This window comes from Amia ocellicauda, unplaced genomic scaffold (genome assembly GCF_036373705.1).
Source record: "Amia ocellicauda isolate fAmiCal2 unplaced genomic scaffold, fAmiCal2.hap1 HAP1_SCAFFOLD_30, whole genome shotgun sequence".
NCBI classification, from domain to species: Eukaryota; Metazoa; Chordata; class Actinopteri; order Amiiformes; family Amiidae; genus Amia; species Amia ocellicauda.
Window position 1 is genome coordinate 1,221,317 of NW_027102865.1, and position 26,363 is coordinate 1,247,679.

Consider the following 26,363-nt stretch of genomic DNA (forward strand, 5'->3'; position numbering starts at 1 on the left):
TGTTGAAAGTAGCCAGGTACGTGTACAATTCTTCAATTATATCTCCTCCAGACAGAAATAGAGTATTAAGAGCTACGATGAAGTTCCCCAGGAGACGTAAAAAGCTGGCAGCACCTGGTATTTCCAGGAGGTCTCACATTTAAGTACTGACCAGGTCCTGCCCCGTTTAGCTTCCGAGATCTGACAAGATCGAGCGCGTTCAGGACGGTGTGGCCGCAAGCCGAGATGTCTGGCTGCATGATGTCTCTTAAAGGCTGGCGGGTATTGACGGAATTTCCAGCAAAAAAAAAAAAAAAAAAGAGAAAAATGGAGGGAAAAATATCAGTGCAGCAAAGGGTGTTGAAAGTAGCCGGGTACGTGTACAATTCTTCAATTATATCTCCTGGAGACAGAAAGAGAGTATTAAGAGCTACGATGAAGTTACCCAGGAGACGTAAAAAGCTTGCAGCACCTGGTATTTCCAGGAGGTCTCACATTCAAGTACTGACCAGGTCCTGCCCCGTTTAGCTTCCGAGATCTGACGAGATCGGGCGCGTTCAGGACGGTGTGGCCGCAAGCCGAGATGTCTGGCTGCATGATGTCTCTTAAAGGTTGGCGGGTATTGACGGAACTTCCAGCAAAAAAAAAAAAAAAGAAAAATGGAGGGAAAAATATCAGTGCAGCAATGGGTGTTGAAAGTAGCCGAGAACGTGTACAATACTTCAATTATATCTCCTCCAGACAGATAGAGAGTATTAAGAGCTACGATAAAGTTACCCAGGAGACGTAAAAGCTTGCAGCACCAGGTATTTCCAGGAGGTCTCACATTCAAGTACTGACCAGGTCCTGCCCCGTTTAGCTTCCGAGATCTGACGAGATCGGGCGCGTTCAGGACGGTGTGGCCGCAAGCCGAGATGTCTGGCTGCATGATGTCTCTTAAAGGCTGGCGGGTATTGACGGAACTGCCAGCAAAAAAAAAAAGAAAAATAGAGGGAAATATACCAGTGCAGCAAAGGGTGTTGAAAGTAGCCGGGTACGTGTACAATTCTTCAATTATATCTCCTGGAGACAGAAAGAGAGTATTAAGAGCTACGATGAAGTTACCCAGGAGACGTAAAAAGCTTGCAGCACCTGGTATTTCTAGGATGTCTCCCATCCAAGTACTGAGCAGGCCCTGCCCCGTTTAGCTTCCGAGATCTGACGAGATCGGGCGCATTCAGGACGGTGTGGCCGCAAGCCGAGAGGCCTGGCTGCATGATGTCTCTTAAAGGTTGGCGGGTATTGACGGAACTTCCAGCAAAAAAAAAAAAAAAAAAGAAAAATGAATGGAAAAATATCAGTGCAGCAAATGGTGTTGACAGTAGCTGGGTGCGTGTACAATACTTCAATTATATCTCCTCCAGACAGATAGAGAGTATTAAGAGCTACGATAAAGTTACCCAGGAGACGTAAAAGCTTGCAGCACCAGGTATTTCTAGGAGGTCTCCCATCCAAGTTCTGACCAGGCCCTGCCCCTTTTAGCTTCCGCGATCTGACGAGATCGGGCGCATTCAGGACGGTGTGGCCACAAGCCGAAAGGCCTGGCTGCATGATGTCTCTTAAAGGTTGGCGGGTATTGACGGAACTTCCAGCAAAAAAAAAAAAAAAAAAATAGAAAAATGGAGGGAAAAATATCAGTGCAGGAAAGGGTGTTGAAAGTAGCCGGGTACGTGTACAATTCTTCAATTATATCTCCTGCAGACTGAAAGAGAGTATTAAGAGCTACGATAAAGTTACCCAGGAGACGTAAAAGCTTGCAGCACCTGGTATTTCCAGGAGGTCTCACATTCAAGTACTGACCAGGTCCTGCCCCGTTTAGCTTCCGAGATCTGACAATATCATGCGCGTTCAGGACGGTGTGGCCGAAAGCCGAGAGGCCCGGCTGCATGATGTCTCTTCAAGGCTGGCGGGTATTGACGGAACTTCCAGCAAAAAAAAAAAAAAAAAAAAAGAAAAATGGAGGGAAAAATATCAGTGCAGCAAAGGCTGTTGAAAGTAGCCGGGTACGTGTACAATTCTTCAATTATATCTCCTGGAGACAGAAAGAGGGTATTAAGAGCTACGATGAAGTTACCCAGGAGACGTAAAAAGTTTGCAGCACCTCGTATTTCCAGAAGGTAACCCATAAGAGTACTGACCAGGCCCTGCCCCGTTTAAATTCCGAGATCTGACGAGATCGGGCGCGTTCAGGACGGTGTGTCCGCAAGCCGAGAGGCCTGGCTGCATGATGTCTCTTAAAGGCTGGCGGGTATTGATGGAACTTCCAGCAAAAAACAAAAGAAAAAAGAAAAATGGAGGGAAAAATATCAGTGCAGCAAAGCGTGTTGAAGGTAGCCGGGTACGTGTACAATTCTTCAATTATATCTCCTCCAGACAGATAGAGAGTATTAAGAGCTACGATAAAGTTACCCAGGAGACGTAAAAGCTTGCAGCACCAGGTATTACCAGGAGGTCTCACATTCAAGTACTGACCAGGTCCTGCCCCGTTTAGCTTCCGAGATCTGACGAGATCGGGCGCGTTCAGGACGGTGTGGCTGCAAGCCGAGATGTCTGGCTGCATGATGTCTCTTAAAGGCTGGCGGGTATTGACGGAACTTCCAGCAAAAAATAAAAAATAAATAAATAGAAAAATGGAGGGAAAAATATCAGTGCAGGACAGGGTTTTGAAAGTAGCCGGGTACGTGTACAATTCTTCAATTATATATTCTCCAGACAGAAAGAGAGTATTAAGAGCTACGATGAAGTTTCCCAGGAGACGTAAAAAGTTGGCAGCACCTGGTATTTCCAGAAGATCTCCCATCCAAGTACTGACCAGGTCCTGCCCCGTTTAGTTTCCGAGATCTTCCGAGATCGGGTTTGTTCAGGACTGTGTGTCCGCAAGCCGAGAGGCCAGGTTGCATGATGTCTCTTAAAGGCTGGCGGATATTGACGGAACTTCCAGAAAAAATAATAAAGAAAAAGAAAAATGGAGGGAAAAATATCAGTGCAGCAATGGGTGTTGAAAGTAGCCGGGTACGTGTACAATACTTCAATTATATCTCCTCCAGACAGAAAGAGAGTATTAAGAGCTACGATAAACTTACCCAGCAGACGTAAAAAGCTTGCAGCACCTGGTATTTCCAGGAGGTCTCCCATCCAAGTACTGACCAGGCCCTGCCCCACTCAGTTTCCGAGATCTTACGAGATCGGGCGCGTTCAGGACGGTGTGGCCGCAAGCCGAGATGCCTGGCTGCATGATGTCTCTTAAAGGCTGGCGGGTATTGACGGAACTGCCAGCAAAAAAAAAAGAGAAATGGAGGGAGAAATACCAGTGCAGCAAAGGGTGTTGAAAGTAGCCGTGTACGTGTACAATACTTCAATTATATCTCCTCCAGACAGAAAGAGAGTACTAAGAGCTACGATGAAGTTACCCAGGAGACAAAAAAGCTTGCAGCACCAGGTATTTCCAGGAGGTCACCCATCCAAGTACTGACCAGGCCCTGCCCCTTTTTACCTTCCGAGATCTGACGAGATCGGGCGCGTTCAGGATGGTGTGGCCGCAAGCCAAGAGGCCTGGCTGCATGATGTCTCTTAAAGGCTGGTGGGTATTGACGGAACTTCCAGCAAAAAAAAAAAAAAAAAAAAGAAAAATGGAGGGAAAAATATCAGTGCAGCAAAGGCTGTTGAAAGTAGCCGGCTACGTGTACAATTCTTCAATAATATCTCCTCCAGACTGAAAGAGAGTATTAAGAGCTACGATGAAGTTACCCAGGAGACGTAAAAAGCTTGCAGCACCTGGTATTTCCAGGAGGTCACCCAACGAAGTACTGACCAGACCCTGCCCCGTTTAGCTTCCGAGATCTGACGAGATCGGGGGCGTTCAGGACGGTGTGGCCGGAAGCCGAGAGGCCTGGCTGCATGATGTCTCTTAAAGGTTGGCGGGTATTGACGGAACTTCCAGCAAAAAAAAAAAAAAAAAAAAAAAAAAGAAAAATAGAGGGAAATATACCAGTACAGCACAGGGTGTTGAAAGTAGCCGGGTACGTGTACAATTCTTCAATTATATCTCCTGGAGACAGAAAGAGAGTATTAAGAGCTACGATGAAGTTACCCAGGAGACGTAAAAAGCTTGCAGCACCTGGCATTTCCAGGAGGTCAGCCATCCAAGTACTGACCAGGCCCTGCCCCGTTTAAATTCCAAGATCTGATGAGATCGGGGGCGTTCAGGACGGTGTGGCTGCAAGCCAAGAGGCCGGGCTGCATGATGTCTCTTAATGGTTGGCGGGTTTTGTCGGAACATCCAGCAAAAAAAAAAAGAGAAATGGAGGGAGAAATACCAGTGCAGCAAAGGGTGTTGACAGTAGCCGGGTACGTGTACAATTCTTCAATTATATCTCCTGCAGACAGAAAGAGCGTATTAAGAGCTACGATGAAGTTACCCAGGAGAAGTAAAAAGCTTGCAGCACTTGATATTTCTAGGAGGTCAGCCATCCAAGTACTGACCAGGCCCTGCCCCGTTTAGCTTCCGAGATCTTACGAGATCGGGCGCATTCAGGACGGTGTGGCCACAAGCCGAGAGGCCTGGCTGCATGATGTCTCTTAAAGGTTGGCGGGTATTGACGGAACTTCCAGCAAAAAAAAAAAAAAAAGAAAAATGGATGGAATAATATCAGTGCAGCAAAGGATGTTGACAGTAGCTGGGTACGTGTACAATACTTCAATTATATCTCCTCCAGACAGATAGAGAGTATTAAGAGCTACGATAAAGTTACCCAGGAGACGTAAAAGCTTGCAGCACCAGGTATTTCCAGGAGGTCTCACATTCATGTACTGACCAGGTCCTGCCCCGTTTAGCTTCCGAGATCTGACGAGATCGGGCGCGTTCAGGATGGTGTGGCCGCAAGCCGAGATGCCTGGCTGCATGATGTCTCTTAAAGGCTGGCGGATATTGACGGAACTTCCAGCAAAAAAATAAAATAAAAAGAAAAATAGAGGGAAATATACCAGTGCAGCACAGGGTGTTGAAAGTAGCCGGGTACGTGTACAATTCTTCAATTATATCTCCTGGAGACAGAAAGAGAGTATTAAGAGCTACGATGAAGTTACCCAGGAGACGTAAAAAGCTTGCAGCACCTGGTATTTCTAGGAGGTCTCCCATCCAAGTACTGACCAAGCCCTGCCCCGTTTAGCTTCCGAGATCTGACGAGATCGGGCGCATTCAGGACGGTGTGGCCGCAAGCCGAGAGGCCTGGCTGCATGATGTCTCTTAAAGGTTGGCGGGTATTGACGGAACTTCCAGCAAAAAAAAAAAAAAAAAGAAAAATGGATGGAAAAATATCAGTGCAGCAAAGGGTGTTGACAGTAGCTGGGTACGTGTACAATTCTTCAAATATATCTCCTCCAGACAGATAGAGAGTATTAAGAGCTACGATAAAGTTACCCAGGAGACGTAAAAGCTTGCAGCACCAGGTATTTCCAGGAGGTCTCACATTCATGTACCGACCAGGTCCTGCCCCGTTTAGCTTCCGAGATCTGACGAGATCGGGCGCGTTCAGGATGGTGTGGCCGCAAGCCGAGATGCCTGGCTGCATGATGTCTCTTAAAGGCTGGCGGGTATTGACGGAACTGCCAGCAAAAAAAAAAAGAAAAATAGAGGGAAATATACCAGTGCATCAAAGGGTGTTGAAAGTAGCCTAGTACGTGTACAATTCTTCAATTATATCTCCTCCAGACAGAAAGAGAGTATTAAGAGCTACGATGAAGTTACCCAGGAGACGTAAAAGGCTTGCAGCACCTGGTATTTCTCGGAGGCCTCCCATCCAAGTACTGACCAGGCCCTGCCCCGTTTAGCTTCCGAGATCTGACGAGATCTGGCGCATTCAGGACGGTGTGGCCGCAAGCCGAGAGGCCTGGCTGCATGATGTCTCTTAAAGGTTGGCGGGTATTGACGGAACTTCCAGCAAAAAAAAAAAAAAAAAAAGAAAAATGGATGGAAAAATATCAGTGCAGCAAAGGGTGTTGACAGTAGCTGGATACGTGTACAATACTTCAATTATATCTCCTCCAGACAGAAAGAGAGTATTAAGAGCTACGATAAAGTTACCCAGGAGACGTAAAAAGCTTGCAACACCTGGTATTTCCAGGAGGTCTCCCATCCAAGTACTGACCAGGCCCTGCCCCGTTTAGCTTCCGAGATCTGACGAGATCGGGCGCGTTCAGGATGGTGTGGCCGCAAGCCGAGATGCCTGGCTGCATGATGTCTCTTAAAGGCTGGCGGATATTGACGGAACTTCCAGCAAAAAAATAAAATAAAAAGAAAAATAGAGGGAAATATAGCAGTGCAGCACAGGGTGTTGAAAGTAGCCGGGTACGTGTACAATTCTTCAATTATATCTCCTGGAGACAGAAAGAGAGTATTAAGAGCTACGATGAAGTTACCCAGGAGACGTAAAAAGCTTGCAGCACCTGGTATTTCTAGGAGGTCTCCCATCCAAGTACTGACCAAGCCCTGCCCCGTTTAGCTTCCGAGATCTGACGAGATCGGGCGCATTCAGGACGGTGTGGCCGCAAGCCGAGAGGCCTGGCTGCATGATGTCTCTTAAAGGTTGGCGGGTATTGACGGAACTTCCAGCAAAAAAAAAAAAAAAAAGAAAAATGGATGGAAAAATATCAGTGCAGCAAAGGGTGTTGACAGTAGCTGGGTACGTGTACAATACTTCAAATATATCTCCTCCAGACAGATAGAGAGTATTAAGAGCTACGATAAAGTTACCCAGGAGACGTAAAAGCTTGCAGCACCAGGTATTTCCAGGAGGTCTCACATTCATGTACCGACCAGGTCCTGCCCCGTTTAGCTTCCGAGATCTGACGAGATCGGGCGCGTTCAGGATGGTGTGGCCGCAAGCCGAGATGCCTGGCTGCATGATGTCTCTTAAAGGCTGGCGGGTATTGACGGAACTGCCAGCAAAAAAAAAAAGAAAAATAGAGGGAAATATACCAGTGCAGCAAAGGGTGTTGAAAGTAGCCTAGTACGTGTACAATTCTTCAATTATATCTCCTCCAGACAGAAAGAGAGTATTAAGAGCTACGATGAAGTTACCCAGGAGACGTAAAAGGCTTGCAGCACCTGGTATTTCTCGGAGGTCTCCCATCCAAGTACTGACCAGGCCCTGCCCCGTTTAGCTTCCGAGATCTGACGAGATCTGGCGCATTCAGGACGGTGTGGCCGCAAGCCAAGAGGCCTGGCTGCATGATGTCTCTTAAAGGTTGGCGGGTATTGACGGAACTTCCAGCAAAAAAAAAAAAAAAAAAGAAAAATGGATGGAAAAATATCAGTGCAGCAAAGGGTGTTGACAGTAGCTGGATACGTGTACAATACTTCAATTATATCTCCTCCAGACAGAAAGAGAGTATTAAGAGCTACGATAAACTTACCCAGCAGACGTAAAAAGCTTGCAACACCTGGTATTTCCAGGAGGTCTCCCATCCAAGTACTGACCAGGCCCTGCCCCGTTTAGCTTCCGAGATCTGACGAGATCAGGCACATTCAGGACGGTGTGGCCACAAGCCAAGATGCCTGGCTGCATGATGTCTCTTAAAGGCTGGCGGGTATCGACGGAACTACCAGCAAAAAAAAAAAAGAAAAATAGTGGGAAAAATACCAGTGCAGCAAAGGGTGTTGAAAGTAGCCGGGTACGTGTACAATTCTTCAATTATATCTCCTCCAGACAGAAAGAGAGTATTAAGAGCTACGATGAAGTTACCCAGGAGACGTAAATTGCTGGCAGCACCTGGCATTTCCAGGAGGTCACCCATCCAAGTACTGACCAGGCCCTGCCCCGTTTAAATTCCAAGATCTGATGAGATCGGGGGCGTTCAGGACTGTGTGTCCGCAAACTGAGAGGCCTGGTTGCATGATGTCTCTTAAAGGCTGGCGGGTATTGACGGAACTTCCAGCAAAAAAAAAAAAAAAAAAAAATGGAATATGGAGGGAAAAATATCAGTGCAGCAAAGGCTGTTGAAAGTAGCCGGGTACGTGTACAATACTTCAATTATATCTCCTCCAGACAGATAGAGAGTATTAAGAGCTACGATGAAGTTTCCCAGGAGACGTAAAAAGCTTGCAGCACCAGGTATTTCCAGGAGGTCTCCCATCCAAGTACTGACGAGGCCCTGCCCCGTTTAGCTTCCGAGATCTGACGAGATCGGGCGTCTTCAGGACGGTGTGGCCTCAAGCCAAGAGGCCTGGCTGCATGATGTCTCTTAAAGGCTGGAGGGTATTGATGGAACTTCCAGCAAGAAACAAAAGAAAAAAGAAAAATGGAGGGAAAAATATCAGTGCAGCAAAGCGTGTTGAAGGTAGCCGGGTACGTGTACAATTCTTCAATTATATCTCCTGGAGACAAAAAGAGAGTATTAAGAGCTACGATGAAGTTACCCAGGAGACGTAAAAAGCTTGCAGCACCTGGTATTTCTAGGAGGTCTCCCATCCAAGTACTGACCAGGCCCTGCCCCGTTTAGCATCCGAGATCTGACGAGATCGGGCGCATTTAGGAAGGTGTGGCCACAAGCCGAAAGGCTTGGCTGCATGATGTCTCTTAAAGGTTGGCGGGTATTGACGGAATTTCCAGCAAAAAAAAAAAAAAAAAAATAGAAAAATGGAGGGAAAAATATCAGTGCAGGAAAGGGTGTTGAAAGTAGCCGGGTACGTGTACAATTCTTCAATTATATCTCCTGGAGACAGAAAGAGAGTATTAAGAGCTACGATGAAGTTACCCAGGAGACGAAAAAGCTAGCAGCACCTGGTATTTCCAGGAGGTCACCCATCCAAGTACTGACCAGTACCTGCCCCGTTTTGCTTCCGAGATCTGACGAGATCGGGCGTGTTCAGGACGGTGTGGCCTCAAGCCAAGAGGCCTGGCTGCATGATGTCTCTTAAAGGCTGGAGGGTATTGACGGAACTTCCAGCAAAATAAAAAAGAAAAAAGAAAAATGGAGGGAAAAATATCAGTGCAGCAAAGGGTGTTGACAGTAGCTGGGTACGTGTACAATACTTCAAATATATCTCCTCCAGACAGATAGAGAGTATTAAGAGCTACGATAAAGTTACCCAGGAGACGTAAAAGCTTGCAGCACCAGGTATTTCCAGGAGGTCTCACATTCATGTACCGACCAGGTCCTGCCCCGTTTAGCTTCCGAGATCTGACGAGATCGGGCGCGTTCAGGATGGTGTGGCCGCAAGCCGAGATGCCTGGCTGCATGATGTCTCTTAAAGGCTGGCGGGTATTGACGGAACTGCCAGCAAAAAAAAAAAGAAAAATAGAGGGAAATATACCAGTGCAGCAAAGGGTGTTGAAAGTAGCCTAGTACGTGTACAATTCTTCAATTATATCTCCTCCAGACAGAAAGAGAGTATTAAGAGCTACGATGAAGTTACCCAGGAGACGTAAAAGGCTTGCAGCACCTGGTATTTCTCGGAGGTCTCCCATCCAAGTACTGACCAGGCCCTGCCCCGTTTAGCTTCCGAGATCTGACGAGATCGGGCGCATTCAGGACGGTGTGGCCGCAAGCCGAGAAGCCTGGCTGCATGATGTCTCTTAAAGGCTGACGGGTATTGACGGAACTTCCAGCAAAAAAAAAATGGATAAAGAAAAATGGAGGGAAAAATATCAGTGCAGCAATGGGTGTTGAAAGTAGCCGGGTACGTGTACAATACTTCAATTATATCTCCTCCAGACAGAAAGAGAGTATTAAGAGCTACGATGAACTCACCTAAAGGATTATTAGGAACACCATACTAATACTGTGTTTGACCCCCTTTCGCCTTCAGAACTGCTTTAATTCTACGTGGCATTGCTTCAACAAGGTGCTGAAAGCATTCTTTAGAAATGTTGGCCCATATTGATAGGATAGCATCTTGCAGTTGATGGAGATTTGTGGGATGCACATCCAGGGCACGAAGCTCCCGTTCCACCACATCCCAAAGATGCTCTATTGGGTTGAGATCTGGTGACTGTGGGGGCCAGTTTAGTACAGTGAACTCATTGTCATGTTCATGAAACCAATTTGAAATGATTCGACCTTTGTGACATGGTGCATTATCCTGCTGGAATTGGTACTAAGGGGCCTAAAGTGTGCCAAGAAGACATCCCCCACACCATTACACCATCACCACCAGCCTGCACAGTGGTAACAAGACATGATGGATCCATGTTCTCATTCTGTTTACGCCAAATTCTGACTCTACCATCTGAATGTCTCACCTCTTTTTCCTATTTGTAGTGGAGATGAGTGGTACCCGGTGGGGTCTTCTGCTGTTGTAGCCCATCCGCCTCAAGGTTGTACGTGTTGTGGTTTCACAAATGCTTTGCTGCATACCTCGTTTGTAACGAGTGGTTATTTCAGTCAAAGTTGCTCTTCTATCAGCTTGAATCAGTCGTCCCATTCTCCTCTGACCTCTAGCATCAACAAGGCATTTTCGCCCACAGGACTGCCGCATACTGGATGTTTTTCCCTTTTCACACCATTCTTTGTAAACCCTAGAAATGGTTGTGCGTGAAAATCCCAGTAACTGAGCAGATTGTGAAATACTCAGACCGGCCCGTCTGGCACCAACAACCATGCCACGCTCAAAATTGCTTAAATCACCTTTCATTCCCATTCAGACATTCAGTTTGGAGTTCAGGAGATTGTCTTGACCAGGACCACACCCCTAAATGCATTGAAGCAACTGCCATGTGATTGGTTGATTAGATAATTGCATTAATGAGAAATTGAACAGGTGTTCCTAATAATCCTTTAGGTGAGTGTATATGTATGTATGTGTATGTATGTCCAATTGCTTTGACAATACAAATGAAATGAATTGAGAGAGAGAGAGAGAGAGAGAGAGAGGAATATGAGCTCCTAAAAAACATTTGTTTTTATACATAAGCGGATTTAATTTGTGATTTACAAATGAATATATAGCACTATAAACATACACAGAAGACATGGAATAGAAATTCAGAAGAAAAAGTATTCAAAAAATAATAATTTTAAGAGAAACACAAAAAGAAGAAAGCAGAGAGACAGTTCAGGAAGAAAAGTCAGAAAAGAAAAGCTGAAGACAAGAATTGGAGGTAAGAGACAAATAATTAAACAAAAAAATATGTATTAATAAAATAAATAAGCATTCTCAGTAGTTGACTCAGCCAATGAAAATGCAGAGCTCCGATTTGAATAGAGTGACAGTAGGAGAGAGCCCAACTGCCACTGAGACTGATAGAAATCTATCGAACAGCAGTCTGACTGCAGAGCTGCCTTTTGAAATCCGATACCCTGAAGACATTCGCTCTGCACAGGCTAAGAAGGACTACAAACAAGCTGTGATGAGAGCATCTCCTGAGACCCTCATCCTAGACTACACCGGTAAAGGAGAAAACAGGGTCAAGAACAATCTACTGTTCTACACTCAGTACCCCACCGCCTTTCACAAAACCCTGTGCCAGACATACCCCAATAACAACAAGAGGGGCATTAGCAGAGGCAGGCAGATCTCAGTGCTGGTAGAGAAAGACACAGACAGTGTGATGCTCACTTTTAATGTATACCACAACGGGACCATCATGGTGCAGGGCAGCGAGAGCAGCCTGGACCAATTAGCTCTCGGCTTCCACACCTCAAAGCAGCAGACTGAGGTAGAGAAACAAGAGCCAGAGCCGGCCACCCTGCAGTCTGCCCCCAGCCACACGGAGCCAGACAGTGCCCCATCTCCCACAGACTGCCCCCCTGTCTCCCCAAAACTCTCCAGCAACATTAAAACACTAAAGGAATGCCTATCAGTGCTGGAGCTGGAGTTTGCGGAGTTCAGGGAGCAGACCTTGAGCACCCTGGCCCAGACCTCCTTGTGTGATCAGCTCCGGGATGAGATGCACAGACTAAAGATGCAGCACAAGGCTGAGATCCATGAGCTGAGAGCAGCAGTGAGAGACCTGGAGGAGCAGAGCCAAACCCTGAGGACGGAGCTGCGCAGAGCGAGGGAGGAGCTGACCTGGACACCCCAGCACAGCTAGCTGAGGAGCCTGCAGAGCCAGCTGGAGGAGCTAAGAGAGGAGCTACACATCACTGGAGCACAGAGACTGCACTGCACTGACCCCACAACACCTCCAACCCCTGACGCACCCACTGATCCACCCACACTCCCCACCACTCCTGACACACCCACTATCACCAGACCTGCCACTAATACACAACCCCCTGAAACGCCACTCCCCCAAAACACACCCGCTGCCCCCACCACTCCCGACGCAAACCCGGAGTGGCAGGTCAACGCAGAGGTGGTCATTCTGAGCGAATCCAATGGGAAGATCCTGGTTGAGAGGCGCCTCTTCCCTGGGCGAAAAGTGAAAAAGCTTTGGTGCTCCACAGCACAGAGAGCCCTGGAGCTGCTCTCCAAGAGGAGGCTTTGCCAAGTCAAACACATCCTCATCCACACCGGCACTAACGACCTGAGTGCCCGCAGGGGCGATGTGGCCTCAGCCCTGAGACAGGTAGCAACGAAAGCCACAGAGGAATTCCCAACTGCCAAAATTTCCATCTCCACACTGCTGCCCCGCACAGACGTGCCCCTGCACATCATCCAGGCCATCAACGCAGAAGTGTCCCGAAGATGTGCCCTCCTCCCCAACGTCCACCTGGCACACCACTGAGACATCCAGCCACATCACCTGTATGACCACGTCCACCTCAACAAGACGGGTGTGAGGATCATCTCAAAGGTCCTCAAGGACACAACCCTGGGCCGAAACCCCACACACCCCCACCTCGAGACCAGGAGCAAACCCCCCAGCCCCCGGCCACATCCCCAGCCACCGGCTCCACCCCAGCCCCAGCCCCTGAGACCCCGCGGCCCCATTCCCCACCCCCCCATCCCCAGAGGGCCCGTCCAGCACAGCAGAGCGGACAGCCGGGGACCAGCACAGCAACACAGCCACGCAGAAGCGGCTTCCAGAGCCTGGAGGCCCGATGCTGCCCAGCTGGCCCAGATAAGGCAACTCCTCAGTGTCATCTGTACCACACTGCTGAGTTAACTGAGCCTCAACACACATATATATGGTTGTGGAGATGGAGAGTAAGAAAAAATGTGATTTAATTATTCTGATATTTTGATGCAAAGATAAAATCTTTGTGTGATTATTATGTATATCCATATATAATTATTAATAGTAATATAATATCAGTTGTAGACCACAAATTAAACTTTCTTATGTAGAAGAGACAAGTATAATAAAATATATTAACATGTCCTTTAAAATAAGCAGTTGGAATATGCAGGGTTTACGCTCCTCAACTTTTGGAATGAAGAGCACAGGCCCTGAACTGATCAACACTGTAAATAGTTCAGATGTTTTCATTCTTGTAGAGACTTGGTGCTGTGCAGATATGTCTATACACTGGATGGATACAATGGATACAGGGAGCTGATTGTGCCCTCCTATAAAAAACCCAAAGTCAGGTGTGGCAGGGCCTCGTGGGGGATTATCGTGTGGTACAGGGAGGAGCTCCGAGCAGCCCTATGCCCAGTACAGAGAGGAGACACACACCTGTGGATGAAAATCAGAAAAGACACCCTACAAAATAACACAGATATATACCTATGTGCAATTTATATGCCACCCGCAGACTCCCCCTACTATAATGAGGAAGGCTTTCATGAGCTTCAAAACGAAATCTGCCACTTCCAGACCCTGGGCTCTGTACTGCTGTGTGGCGATCTCAATGCCAGGACTGGCAGAGAGATGGACTACATCAATACAGAGGGGAACACACACCTGTTCGGAGACTCCCCGCTGTGCCACACACACACCTCCACACTGACACAGCCACGACAGCGTGGTAAACAAGAGCAGGAAGCAGGTAGTGCGCCTATGTAAAAGCCTGGGTCTATATATCATCAATGGCAGGACCAGGGGGTACTCTCTGGGGAGATTCACATACTGCTCGGCTCTGGGCAGCAGTGTGGTGGACTACGCCATAACTGACCTGGACCCACAAGCCAACAATGCGTTTATAGTCAGACAACAATCTCCACTATCAGACCACAGCCAAATAACACTTTACCTAAAAAGATCAGCGCAGCCACAAGTCAGAGCCAAACTTCCCACAAAACTGGTCTCCCTGCCACCCAGTTAGAGATGGTCAGAGCCCAGCACAGAGAACTACACAAGAGCCCTGAATAGTGATGAGATTGAAAACATGTTAGACAGATATCAATCCTCACACTATCAAATAAACCAAAACGGAATAAACTCAGCCACCAAAACACTGAATGAAATATTTGAGAGACTGGCTTTAAAATCAAACATTAAAACAATTAAAAACCAAAATATGAAATCGTCTAAAAGAAAAAAAGAACAGTGGTGTGACCAGGAGTGTGAAACTTCTAGGAAACACCTGAGACATCTCTCCAACACTAAACACAGAGAGCCCGACAACCAGGAGGCTCGCCTCAGCTACTGCCAGGCCCTGCGGCACTACAAGCAACTCCTCAGTAAGAAAAAAGACCACTATATGGGCAGAATAAATACCCCAAAAACAAAAAATGAAATACCAATTCAAAATGGAGAAATCTGGAAAACACACTTTGAAAAACTTTACCAAAATGTTGAAAACAATCCAAAGCCAGAACAGGTTAAAATATTAAAAAACCTAAATAAATTGGAAGAAATCATTAAGAATAACCAAAATCCCTTAGATAACCCATTTACAATACAGGAACTAAAACATCAACTCAAAATCCTCAAACCCAGGAAAGCCAGCGGCCCCGACAGCATCAGCCCTGAGATGCTGAAGCACAGCAGCCCGCAGCTGCAGGAGGCTCTGCTCAAACTCTTTAACCTGGTGCTGAGAGCCGGGTGTTTCCCTGAGGTCGGGAATCAAGGATTGATCACCCCGATTTTTAAAAGTGGAGACAAATTAGACCCCAATAACTACTGGGGCAGCTGTGTGAGCAGTAACCTGGGGAAGGTGTTCTGCAGTATCATCAACGCCCAGATACTGGCCTTCCTTACCAAGCACAGTGTCCTGAATAAGAGTCAGATTGGCTTCCTACCAAAACACAGCACAACCGATCATATTTACACTCTACACACCCTCATAAATAAATATACCCAAAACAATAAAGGAAAAATATTTGCCTGTTTTGTAGACTTTAGAAAGGCATTTGACTCAATCTGGCACAAGGGATTATTTTATAAACTTCTACAGAGTGGTGTAGGGGGTAAAGTTTATGACATCATTAAATCAATGTATTCTGAAAACAAATGCGGAGTTCAAATTGGCAACTCAAGAACAGAGTTCTTCACTCAGGGGCGGGGAGTGAGACAGGGCTGCAGTCTGAGTCCAACACTGTTCAACATCTACATCATCGAGTTGGCCACAGTGTTGGAGCAGTCTGACGCCCGCAGCCTAACTCTCCATGACACAGAGATCAAGTTCCTGCTCTACGCAGACGACCTGGTGCTGCTGTCGCCCACAGAGCAGGGGCTTCAGCAGAACCTGGCGCTGCTAGAGCAGTACTGTCAGAAATGGGCCCTGGCAGTCAATCTGGACAAGACCAGAGTTATGGTTTTCCAGAAAAAAGCCCCATCTCAGGGAAACAGGTACCGCTTCACTCTGGGCAGCACTGGATTAGAGCACTGCACCAGATACAACTACCTTGGCCTGACCATCAGTGCGTCAGGGAGCTTCAGCCTGGCTATAAACGCATTAAAAGACAAGGCACGCCGGGCATTTTATGCCATAAAGACACAATTTGGGAAAACAACAATACCAATAACTATTTGGATTAAAATATTAAACTCCATCATCCAACCAATCCTGCTATATGGGAGCGAAGTGTGGGGTCCCCTCATGAACCTCAATAACAACAATTGGGACAAAAGCCCCATGGAAATATTCCACCTAGAATTTAATAAAAACATCTTACACGTACACAGAAACGCCCCCACGGCTCTGAGGCTCACAGAGCCCGAACACACAATGACCAAAACAACAACAATTGGGAAAATTGACATGTACCTGAAAAGCAAATACACAAAAGATTAGAGACACGAATTAGAATTACAAAACAAATTGGAATGCTACCGGGCCCTGAATAGAAACATTACATTGGCTGAATACTTAAAAATCCAAAATATAAAAGAGAGACAAAATCTAACTAAATACAGGCTCAGTGACCACAGCCTCGCCATTGAAAAAGGCCGCTACAGAAAATTCTGGGTTGCCAGAGAAGAGCGGCTGTGCAGCCAGTGTGACCTAGGGGAGGTCGAAACACAGGCGCATTTCCTGCTGTCCTGCCCTAAATACACAAAAATCAGGGAGACATACTTTAAAATATTAAAAATGCATATCCCTGAGTTCAGCATGATCCCCGATTGCTGCAAACTCCCCGTCCTGCTGGGAGAGGAGGAGCGCACTGCCTTCTTAGCAGCGCAATATGTATCCACCTGCCACAGCCTGCGAGACAGTGTGTAGACACCAGCCTGTGGCACTCCATTTGCAAAACAAAATAAAAACAGTGATTTTTCTGATATCATGACACAAATTTTGATACAAACAACAAATATGGTTTATATCCTACTTAATTTTATTTCAATGTGTACTATATTTGTTCCACTGAATCTTGTATTGCAATGTTTTGTCTTGATTGATAGAACATTTGTATCTGCTTTGGCAATATTGTGATAGATCATGCCAATAAAGCACCTTTGAATTGAATTGAAATGAATTGACAGACAGACAGACACACGCACACACACACACACACACACACACACACACACACACACAGAGCCAGCCAGCCAGACAGCCAGCCAGCTCAGCCATGACATCACGAGCCTCTCTCAGCTGACTGCTATGACATCACAAAGCACGTACATTCCGTTGCTTGCCGTCTGTCAACCACTCAGTCACTGCCAGCCAGACTGGCTGGCTGGCTGGATGGGGGGGCTGCTTGCTGCTGCTGCGTATCTTAGCAAGCTAATTTGCCTGACCGGCCTTCCTACTCCTATGCCCAAATGCCCACCTAAGCCCGATCTGCTGTTCACCTGGATCACAGCTCCGCCCCAACAAGGCAGATCCTCCCAAAAATGGTACAAACTGATCCACGTTCCCCTCCACGGAAAGCTTTAGCCCAAAATAAGGGACACATTCTGCCCAATATGTCAGCGCCAACCACAGCCTGAGGGACACAGTGACACACGAGCACCGGCTGTAAATATAATGTAAATACTCGTTTGTAATGCATGTCATTGTATTTCAAAAAAGGAATCTGGAAATGGTATACCTATTTTCTTTATTTGTATGTATTAAAGATCACATTTTATTACATTTTCTTTTTCTGTACGTCATTACATCTTATTGTGATTCATAATTCTATTATTTATTTTCCGTGTATATGTATGTATGTATGTATTGTGACAAACCAAGGGGCAGGGTCATACATGGCAGATATGTCAGGCCAGGTCTGCTGCAAGGTGTGTACTCTAGGGTAGAATACCGACCCTAGGCAACTACACTCCCCAGAAACCCTCAGGCAGCCATTCTAGCACCTAATGTGGTCACTTGGTGTTACTTCCTCAATTATTCACCAGGTATATAAGGCGGGCCTGAGAGAGAGAGAAGTGAGAGACAATAGGGTGAGTTATCTGGAAAACAGAGGTAGCTCATAAGGAGAAAGCCAAGACTTATTTATTCCAGACTTTGTTTAAAATAGAATGATTATGTAAGATTAGTTACAACTCCAGTGTGAGTTAGGTTTTGTTTTCAGATTTGTTTTGTTTGAAGTAAACATACAGGCACAGCCCTGTATTTGCAACCTCCTCCCTGGGTCATGACTGGTTTTTACTCCTAAGAAGATCACAGAGAAGACCCGCACATGTGTACAGCCAAGGCGTTTTGTCACATTTGGTGTAGAATGCGGGCAGCACCTCATGAAACCCAGACTGGCTGAGTGAATTTTTTTATCCAAAAAAAAAAAAACTACAGGCTGTAATAGCCCAACAGGAAGCGACCAGGGTGCAGCAGGTGGCTCACCAGGATGCTATGCGGATGCATCAGGAAGCACTGCAGGTCCAGCATGATACAAATAAAATGTTTAGAGAAGAGCAGGAAAAGGTGACTAAAGAGCTGAAAGAGAGTGTTGAAGCACTTGCAACCGGGATTGGGCCACAGGGGGCTGCAACCCATTCCACTCCCCGCACCAATCACTTTCTGCAGAAAATGACAAAACAGGACGATGTTGAGGCCTTCCTTATGACCTTTGAGAGGACAGCAGAGAGAGGGATGGCCAAAAGATTCCTGGGCAGGGCTTGTGGCACCTTATCTGGCAGGGGATGCACAGAAAGCGTACTTTGATCTGGAGCTGAAGGACGCCCAGGACTATGATAAATTGAAAGCGGAGATGAGGGCACATCGGTTTCAGCAGTGGGCCTACCAACCAGGACAACCAATCCGAACGCAGATGTTTGATCTGATCCATCTGGCCAGGAAATGGCTACAGCCAGAGGTCCATTCATCAGCCGAGGTGGTGGAGGCCATAGTCCTTGACAACTACCAACGCTGTTTGCCCAAGGACGTTCGACGCTGGGTTGGCCAGAATGAGGTGCTGTCCGCTGACACCTTGGTGGCCATTGTAGAGCGGTTCTATACAGCCGGAGCAGCAGAGCATGTACCGGAGGTTAAAAACTCGTTCCCCAGGCCATGACGAACCAGCGGACCGGGTAAGATGGTTCCAAAGTACTCTGGGAAACATGACGCGCTGGGTTGGAAGAAAAGAGCAAGACTGGGGGGGGCAAAGGTGGGGCCTAAAGCCGAGACTAAGGGTTATAGGGGGTCACCATCACAACCAATTGTCTGCTACAATTGTGACAAAGTAGGACATATTGCGGCCCACTGCCCAGGTAGAGAGGAACCAATGCAATGTAATGTGTGTGATATGGGGAAAGAGAAACCGGTATTTTATGCCTGCCCTGTTGGGACGGATGTTTTCATAGGCGGAGTACCTAATCCAAAACACATGTGTACAGTGATAGTCGATGAGAAAGAAGTGGCTGCTCTACTCGACTCTGGCAGTATGGTTACACTGGTCACAGAAAAATTAGTAGCGACCAACAAGCTGGATAGACATCAGGAGCTCAGTATCACATGCACACATGGTGACACACGCCCCTATCCCACAGCCCTTGTAAACATACAGACAGAGGCCGGGAAACTAGATTACGAAGTCGGTGTGGTACCCAACATGCCATATGATGTGATACTGGGACGATATTTTCCTAATTTTGGAAAACTAGATAGAAAACATAGTAAATTGGAAATGCACACTGAAAACTGTAAGCCAGAAGTTGCCTCGATCCCACAACTAGAGCTAAAAGTAGACCTGGTTCCAGTTGAGTCGACAGTGAAGGTTTTGGTTGGGGAAAATTAACTGAAAACATAGGGGTGGAATGTAGTGACGTAGATGACCCTATGGAGGGTGAGGAACCCAGCACTAGCAGGGTGGGTGAGAATCCATTCATAGAGACCCCTGAAGCTGACAATGTAGAAGTGTCAGTGTTAGAGGGACTCCCCACTGATTTTGGCAGCGCACAGGTGCGAGATCTCACTCTACACTATGCTAAAGAAAATGTGAAGGTAGTAAATGGGACCCCTATGACTACTGCAGACCCGCCAACAGCTTATCCTTATTTTATGGTAAAAAATGACCTATTGTACCGTGTAAATAAGATAGGGGTGGACATTGTGGAGCAATTGCTAGTTCCCACCCCATTCAGACGAACAGTTCTCAATCTGGCACATGGGCATATCCTGGGGGGACATCTGGGGATGGACAAAACCAAGGATAGACTCCTGAGGAGGTTTTACTGGCCAGGCGTACATGCAGACGTGACAGAACATTGTAGCTCATGTCCTGAATGTCAACTACATGCTCCTAAACCAGCCTTCAGAAGCCCACTGGTCCCTTTGCCCATCATAGAGACCCCCTTTGCTAGGATAGCTATGGATGTGGTGGGACCTCTCCCGAAATCAGCCAGAGGGCATCAGTATATACTGGTTATTTTGGATTATGCCACCAGGTACCCAGAAGCCATTCCACTGCGGACCATGGCTTCAAAAGGTATTGCAAAAGAGCTAATGTTGATGTGTAGTAGGGTGGGGATACCGAGGGAGATATTAACAGATCAGGGCACACCCTTTATGTCTAAGGTTATGACCGATCTGTGTAAATTGTTGCAGGTTAAGCAGTTGAGAACATCAGTCTACCACCCACAAACAGATGGGTTGGTTGAGAGATTTAATAGGACCCTGAAGTCCATGCTAAGAAAGGTAATCGATAAGGATGGGAAAAATTGGGAATTCATGCTGCCCTACTTGATGTCTGCCATTAGGGAAGTCCCACAGGCTTCCCTGGGCTTTTCGCCTTTTGAACTGTTATATGGGAGGCACCCCAGGGGGATATTAGACATAGCCCGTGAAACGTGGGAACACGAGTCCACTCCTTTCCGGAGTGTAGTCGAGCACATCAATGCTATGCAAGAGAGAATAGCCACAGTCACTCCCATTGTGAGAGAGCACCTAAGGCAGGCACAGGAACACCAACAATTCGCCTATAATCGTCAGGCTACACTGAGGGTGTTCCAGCCTGGTGATAGGGTGTTGGTGTTGGTTCCCACTGTAGAATGTAAATTTCTGGCTACGTGGATGGGACCTTATGAGATTATAGAGCGAATACGGGAAGTGAACTATAAGGTTCAGCAACCCGGCCGCCGACCCCCAGAACAAATATATCATGTCAACTTAATAAAAGCCTGGAAGGACAGGGAAGTGTTGATGTTGACTTACCCCCCTCAGCCACTAGGGACACCGAAGGTGAATATTGCAGCTGCCTTGTCACCTGACCAGTTGAAGGAGGTGAACGACTTGATAATACGTAATAGGGAAGTTTTCTCAGGCATACCGGGGCGTACCCATTTAGTCTCTCACAACATTGTGTCTCTCCCAGGAAAGAAGGTAAATATGAGGCCTTACAGGGTACCAGAAGCTCGCAGGAACACTATTAGAAATGAGGTTAAGGAAATGCTGGAGGCAGGGGTTATTGAAGAATCCCACAGTGAGTGGTCCAGCCCTATAGTCATGGTTTCCAAACCTGATGGCTCCTGGAGATTCTGTAATGATTTTAGAAAGGTTAATGAAATTTCAAAGTTTGATGCATACCCAATGCCCCGAGTAGATGAATTGTTAGAGAATATTGGGAATGCTCGCTATATTTCAACTATTGACTTAGCCAAGGGCTACTGGCAGATTCCCTTGACCCCGGGTGCCAAAGAAAAAACAGCCTTTGCAACCCCAGATGGTCTGTTTCACTACACAGTGATGCCCTTTGGCCTGCATGGTGCTCCTGCCACCTTTCAAAGGTTGATGGACCACATACTTAGACCACACAGGACGTATGCGGCAGCATATTTAGATGATGTGGTCATTCACAGTCCAGATTGGGAATCACATTTGTCTCAGCTCCAAGCGGTATTGGATTCAATACATGCAGCAGGCCTGATGGCTAATCCAACCAAATGCAATTTGGGGTTGGAAGAGGCCAAATACTTGGGCTATACAGTAGGGAGGGGTATGGTGAAACCCCAAATATCCAAGGTTGAAGCCATAAACTCTTGGCCTAGGCCTGTCAATAAAAAGCAGGTTAGGGCATTTTTAGGGTTAACTGGGTATTACCGGAGGTTTATTCCCAACTATGCTACCTTAGCGGCCCCTCTGACTGATATGACTAAGGCTACAGAACCCAATATGGTTAGATGGGGTGATACAGCAAACCGGGCTTTCCGGAGCCTACAGGAGGCGCTCTGCCGCAACCCCGTTTTAATGGTACCTGACTTTCAGAAAGAATTTATAGTCCAGACGGACGCCTCTGAGGTGGGGATCGGAGTGGTTTTGTCCCAAAGAATGGGTGATCACGAACACCCGGTGTTGTTCCTTAGCAGAAAGTTGGAATCCAATGAAATAAATTATTTGGTAGTTGAAGAAGAATGTTTGGCAGTGAAGTGGGCTTTGGACAGTCTTCGATACTATTTGTTGGGCAGGCACTTCACCCTGATCACTGACCATGCCCCCCTCACTTGGATGCATCGTTCGAAAGACAGGAATGCCCGTGTGATGAGGTGGTTTTTGAGTCTCCAACATTTTCATTTCACCCTGCAGCACAGGCCAGGGAAGGCCATGGGGAATGTTGATGGGCTGTCCCGGGTGCATGCTTTTTTGCGGCTGTCGCTCGACCTATGGGGTCGCAGCTGGGGGGGAGGATGTGGGACAAACCAAGGGGCAGGGTCATACATGGCAGACATGTCAGGCCAGGTCTGCTGCAAGGTCTGCACTCTAGGGAAGAAAACCGACCCTAGACAACTACACTCCCCAGAAACCCTCAGGCAGCCTAATGTGGTCACTTGGTGCTACTTCCTCAATTATTCACCAAGTATATAAGGCGGAAAGATAGAGTCAAGCTAGAAGGTCAGGCCAGAAGCTAGTTTGATTTCTGTTTGTTATTTACGATGAGAACCTTGGAAACAATGTCAAACGGTATGACCTACGTGCCTGTTCCCTAAAACCATGTGTAGACCTATGGACTCTGTTCTATAATGATATATGTTCTGCTTAGTTAGCCTTTAAGATAACATAGTAATGACTTTCTAGCATGTATGCATGTATGTATGTATATATATATATATATATATATATATATATGTATGTATGAATGTATGTATGTCCAATTGCTTTGACAATACAAATGAATTGAATTGAGAGGGAGAGAGAGAGAGAGAGAGAGAGAGAGAGAGAGAGAGAGAGACAGACAGACTGAAAAACAGACAAACAGACACACACACACACACACAGACATACACACACACACACAGAGCCAGCCAGCCAGCCAGCTCAGCGATGACATCACGAGCCTCTCTCAGCTGACTGCTATGACATCACAGAGCACGTACATTCCGTTGCTTGCCGTCTGACAACCACTCAGTCACCGCCAGCCAGACTGGCTGGCTGGCTGGATGTGGGGGATGCTTGCTGCTGCTGCGTACCTTAGCAAGCTTATTTGCTTGACCGGCCTTCCAACTCCTCTGCCCACATGCCCACCTATGCCCGATCTGCTGTTCACCTGGTCACAGCTCCGCCCCAACAAGGCAGATTCTCCCAAAAATGGTACAAACTGATCCACGTTCCCCTCCACGGAAAGCTTTAGCCCAAAATAAGGGACAAATTCTGTAACAACATAATGGATGCCCACCCAACCTGTGACAAAACTGAGAAAAAAGAAAAACGCCAGTCCTCCTGGGGGAGGGACACACAGCCACCCTGGCTGCCCAATATGTCAGCGCCTACCACAGCCTGAGGGACACAGTGACACACGAGCACCGGCTGTAAATATAATGTAAATACTTGTTTGTTATGCATGTCATTGTATTTCAAAAAAGGAATCTGGAAATAGTAAACCTATTTTCTTTATTTGTATGTATTAAAGATCACATTTTTTTACATTTTCATTTTCTGTACTTCATTACATCTTATTGTGATTCATAATTCTATTATTTATTTTCCGTGTAGATGTATGTATGTATGTATGTATGTATGTATGTATGTATGTATATGTATGTATGTCCAATTGCTTTGACAATACAAATGAATTGAATTGAGAGGGAGAGAGAGAAAGAGAGAGAGAGAGAGAGAGAGAGAGAGAGAGAGAGAGAGAGAGGAATATGAGCTCCTAAAAACATTTGTTTTTATACATAAGCGGATTTAATTTGTCATTTACAAATGAATATATAGCACTATAAACATACACAGAAGACATGGAATAGAAATTCAGAAGAAAAAGTATTCAAAAAATAATAATTTTAAGAGAAACACAAAAAGAAGAAAGCAGAGAGACAGTTCAGGAAGAAAAGTCAGAAAAGAAAAGCTGAAGACAAGAATTGGAGGTAAGACCTTTCACCTATAGAGACAAATAATTAAACAAAAAAATATGTATTAATAAAATAAATAAGCATTCTCAGTAGTTGACTCAGCCAATGAAAATGCAGAGCTCCAATTTGAATAGAGTGACAGTAGGAGAGAGCCCAACTGCCACTGAGACTGATACAAATCTATCGAACAGCAGTCTGACTGCAGAGCTGCCTTTTGAAATCCGATACCCTGAAGACATTCGCTCTGCACAGGCTATAAGGACTACAAACAAGCTGTGATGAGAGCATCTCCTGAGACCCTCATCCTAGACTACACCGGTAAAGGAGAAAACAGGGTCAAGAACAATCTACTGTTCTACACTCAGTACCCCACCGCCTTTCACAAAACCCTGTGCCAGACATACCCCAATAACAACAAGAGGGGCATTAGCAGAGGCAGGCAGATCTCAGTGCTGGTAGAGAAAGACACAGACAGTGTGATGCTCACTTTTAATGTATACCACAACGGGACCATCATGGTGCAGGACAGCGAGAGCAGCCTGGACCAATTATCTCTCGGCTTCCACACCTCAAAGCAGCAGACTGAGGTAGAGAAACACGAGCCAGAGCCGGCCACCCTGCAGTCTGCCCCCAGCCACACGGAGCCAGACAGTGCCCCATCTCCCACAGACTGCCCCCCTGTCTCCCCAAAACTCTCCAGCAACATTAAAACACTAAAGGAATGCCTATCAGTGCTGGAGCTGAAGTTTGCGGAGTTCAGGGACTAAAGATGCACCACAAGGCTGAGATCCATAAGCTGAGAGCAGCAGTGAGAGACCAGGAGGAGCAGAGCCAAACCCTGAGGACGGAGCTGCACAGAGCGAGGGAGGAGCTGACCAGGACACCCCAGCACAGCCAGCTGAGGAGCCTGCAGAGCCAGCTGGAGAAGCTAAGAGAGGAGCACAGAGACTGCACTGCACTGACCCCACAACACCTACAACCCCTGACGCACCCACTGACGCACCCACTGATCCACCCACACTCCCCACCACTCCTGACACCCCCACTATCACCAGACCTGCCACTAATACACAAACCCCTGAAACGCCACTCCCCTAAAACACACCCGCTGCCCCCACCACTCCCGACGCAAAACCCGGAGTGGCAGGTCAACACAGAGGTGGTCATTCTGAGCGACTCCAATGGGAAGTTCCTGGATGAGAGGCGCCTCTTCCCTGGGCGAAAAGTGAAAAAGCTTTGGTGCCCGACAGCACAGAGAGCCCTGGAGCTGCTCTCCAAGAGGAGGCTGTGCCAGGTCAAACACATCCTCATCCACACCGGCACTAACGACCTGAGTGCCCGCAGGGGCGATGTGGCCTCAGCCCTGAGACAGGTGGCAAAGAAAGCCACAGAGGAATTCCAAACTGCCAAAATCACCATCTCCACACTGCTGCCCCGCACAGACGTGCCCCTGCACATCATCCAGGCCATCAACGCAGAAGTATCCCGAAGATGTGCCCTCCTCCCCAACGTCCACCTGGCACACCACTGAGACATCCAGCCACATCACCTGTATGACCACGTCCACCTCAACAAGACGGGTGTGAGGAAGGTCCGTTTTTAGTGTTTCTCTGAACACATCCAAGCTTACCTAGGCGCTACATATTATTTTCAATTACCCGTAATTCTGATCTGTATTTTGGCTTGTTAATAGAAATTATTGAAGTTGGACTCCTAATTCAAAATAACCAATATGTATCTCAACGTAATTTACTGACAGACATCACTCTTTATCACTTTCACTTTTGAAGGAACTGCTTTGTATTCTGTGTATTGTTTTATTGTAGTGCTGCTTCCTTTCTTGGCCAGGTTTTACTTGCAAAAGTGATTTTATTCTCAATGTAAGCTCAAAGTCAAATAGTTTAAATAAGAAAACAATGTATTGAAATGAGAACATCATGAACCTGTGTAATTGTGCTGAAGGACAAGCACTGAAAGCAGAGAGAATTTTGTGTTTGGCATTGAATAGCCTTAAAGAAAACTATGCCGTTTTTGGAAACTTTCATATTTAAGTTGAATGTAGGCAAAAACATTCCAGTCACTCTGAAGAGAGAATACAGTTTACTGTTCGAATAAGTAGCCCCTGAATTGAAGATAAAAATCAAAAGTGCTGTTCGTAATTAGTTTACACTTTTACATCAGATGTCTTGTTTTTGCGTTCCAAATTGAGGAGTTGTGGCATATAATGTAAATGAAGTTACTTCACTAGTAGTGCGATTTCTACGTTGTGTATGTGTGTTTGTATATATGAACTCATACATTTTTTAAAGATTGTATTTGGAAAACAAATTCAGGTATAGCACGTGTCCCCCT

General features: G+C 46.6%; 5 non-coding genes and 22 pseudogenes across 5 annotated transcripts; all 27 read right to left on the minus strand.

Moving 5' to 3' along the window:
- Positions 1-102: 102 nt before the first annotated feature.
- LOC136728987 (uncharacterized) lies at positions 103-221 on the minus strand (annotated as a pseudogene).
- A 218-nt stretch (positions 222-439) lies between these two features.
- LOC136729496 (uncharacterized) lies at positions 440-558 on the minus strand (annotated as a pseudogene).
- A 212-nt stretch (positions 559-770) lies between these two features.
- On the minus strand, positions 771-889 carry LOC136729503 (uncharacterized; annotated as a pseudogene).
- Positions 890-1,098: 209 nt separating this feature from the next.
- Positions 1,099-1,217, minus strand: LOC136729610 (uncharacterized; annotated as a pseudogene).
- A 215-nt stretch (positions 1,218-1,432) lies between these two features.
- LOC136728983 (uncharacterized) lies at positions 1,433-1,551 on the minus strand (annotated as a pseudogene).
- Positions 1,552-2,107: 556 nt separating this feature from the next.
- On the minus strand, positions 2,108-2,226 carry LOC136729100 (uncharacterized; annotated as a pseudogene).
- A 215-nt stretch (positions 2,227-2,441) lies between these two features.
- Positions 2,442-2,560, minus strand: LOC136729570 (uncharacterized; annotated as a pseudogene).
- A 556-nt stretch (positions 2,561-3,116) lies between these two features.
- LOC136729602 (uncharacterized) lies at positions 3,117-3,235 on the minus strand (annotated as a pseudogene).
- A 207-nt stretch (positions 3,236-3,442) lies between these two features.
- On the minus strand, positions 3,443-3,562 carry LOC136729508 (uncharacterized; annotated as a pseudogene).
- Positions 3,563-3,780: 218 nt separating this feature from the next.
- LOC136729554 (uncharacterized) lies at positions 3,781-3,899 on the minus strand (annotated as a pseudogene).
- Positions 3,900-4,123: 224 nt separating this feature from the next.
- On the minus strand, positions 4,124-4,242 carry LOC136729611 (uncharacterized; annotated as a pseudogene).
- A 209-nt stretch (positions 4,243-4,451) lies between these two features.
- LOC136729723 (uncharacterized) lies at positions 4,452-4,570 on the minus strand (annotated as a pseudogene).
- Positions 4,571-4,783: 213 nt separating this feature from the next.
- LOC136729672 (uncharacterized) lies at positions 4,784-4,902 on the minus strand (annotated as a pseudogene).
- A 216-nt stretch (positions 4,903-5,118) lies between these two features.
- Positions 5,119-5,237, minus strand: LOC136729296 (5S ribosomal RNA). Its single transcript, XR_010808906.1, has one exon. It is a non-coding gene; the product is annotated as a 5S ribosomal RNA (ribosomal RNA).
- A 214-nt stretch (positions 5,238-5,451) lies between these two features.
- On the minus strand, positions 5,452-5,570 carry LOC136728823 (uncharacterized; annotated as a pseudogene).
- Positions 5,571-5,779: 209 nt separating this feature from the next.
- On the minus strand, positions 5,780-5,898 carry LOC136729546 (uncharacterized; annotated as a pseudogene).
- A 217-nt stretch (positions 5,899-6,115) lies between these two features.
- Positions 6,116-6,234, minus strand: LOC136729396 (5S ribosomal RNA). The gene has a single exon (XR_010808996.1). It is a non-coding gene; the product is annotated as a 5S ribosomal RNA (ribosomal RNA).
- Positions 6,235-6,450: 216 nt separating this feature from the next.
- On the minus strand, positions 6,451-6,569 carry LOC136729298 (5S ribosomal RNA). Its single transcript, XR_010808908.1, has one exon. It is a non-coding gene; the product is annotated as a 5S ribosomal RNA (ribosomal RNA).
- A 214-nt stretch (positions 6,570-6,783) lies between these two features.
- Positions 6,784-6,902, minus strand: LOC136728824 (uncharacterized; annotated as a pseudogene).
- Positions 6,903-7,111: 209 nt separating this feature from the next.
- Positions 7,112-7,230, minus strand: LOC136729442 (uncharacterized; annotated as a pseudogene).
- Positions 7,231-7,446: 216 nt separating this feature from the next.
- LOC136729399 (5S ribosomal RNA) lies at positions 7,447-7,565 on the minus strand. Its single transcript, XR_010808999.1, has one exon. It is a non-coding gene; the product is annotated as a 5S ribosomal RNA (ribosomal RNA).
- Positions 7,566-7,775: 210 nt separating this feature from the next.
- LOC136729113 (uncharacterized) lies at positions 7,776-7,894 on the minus strand (annotated as a pseudogene).
- A 220-nt stretch (positions 7,895-8,114) lies between these two features.
- Positions 8,115-8,233, minus strand: LOC136729686 (uncharacterized; annotated as a pseudogene).
- Positions 8,234-8,449: 216 nt separating this feature from the next.
- LOC136729547 (uncharacterized) lies at positions 8,450-8,568 on the minus strand (annotated as a pseudogene).
- A 218-nt stretch (positions 8,569-8,786) lies between these two features.
- LOC136728990 (uncharacterized) lies at positions 8,787-8,905 on the minus strand (annotated as a pseudogene).
- A 215-nt stretch (positions 8,906-9,120) lies between these two features.
- Positions 9,121-9,239, minus strand: LOC136728825 (uncharacterized; annotated as a pseudogene).
- Positions 9,240-9,448: 209 nt separating this feature from the next.
- Positions 9,449-9,567, minus strand: LOC136729295 (5S ribosomal RNA). Its single transcript, XR_010808905.1, has one exon. It is a non-coding gene; the product is annotated as a 5S ribosomal RNA (ribosomal RNA).
- Between the last annotated feature and the right edge of the window lie 16,796 nt (positions 9,568-26,363).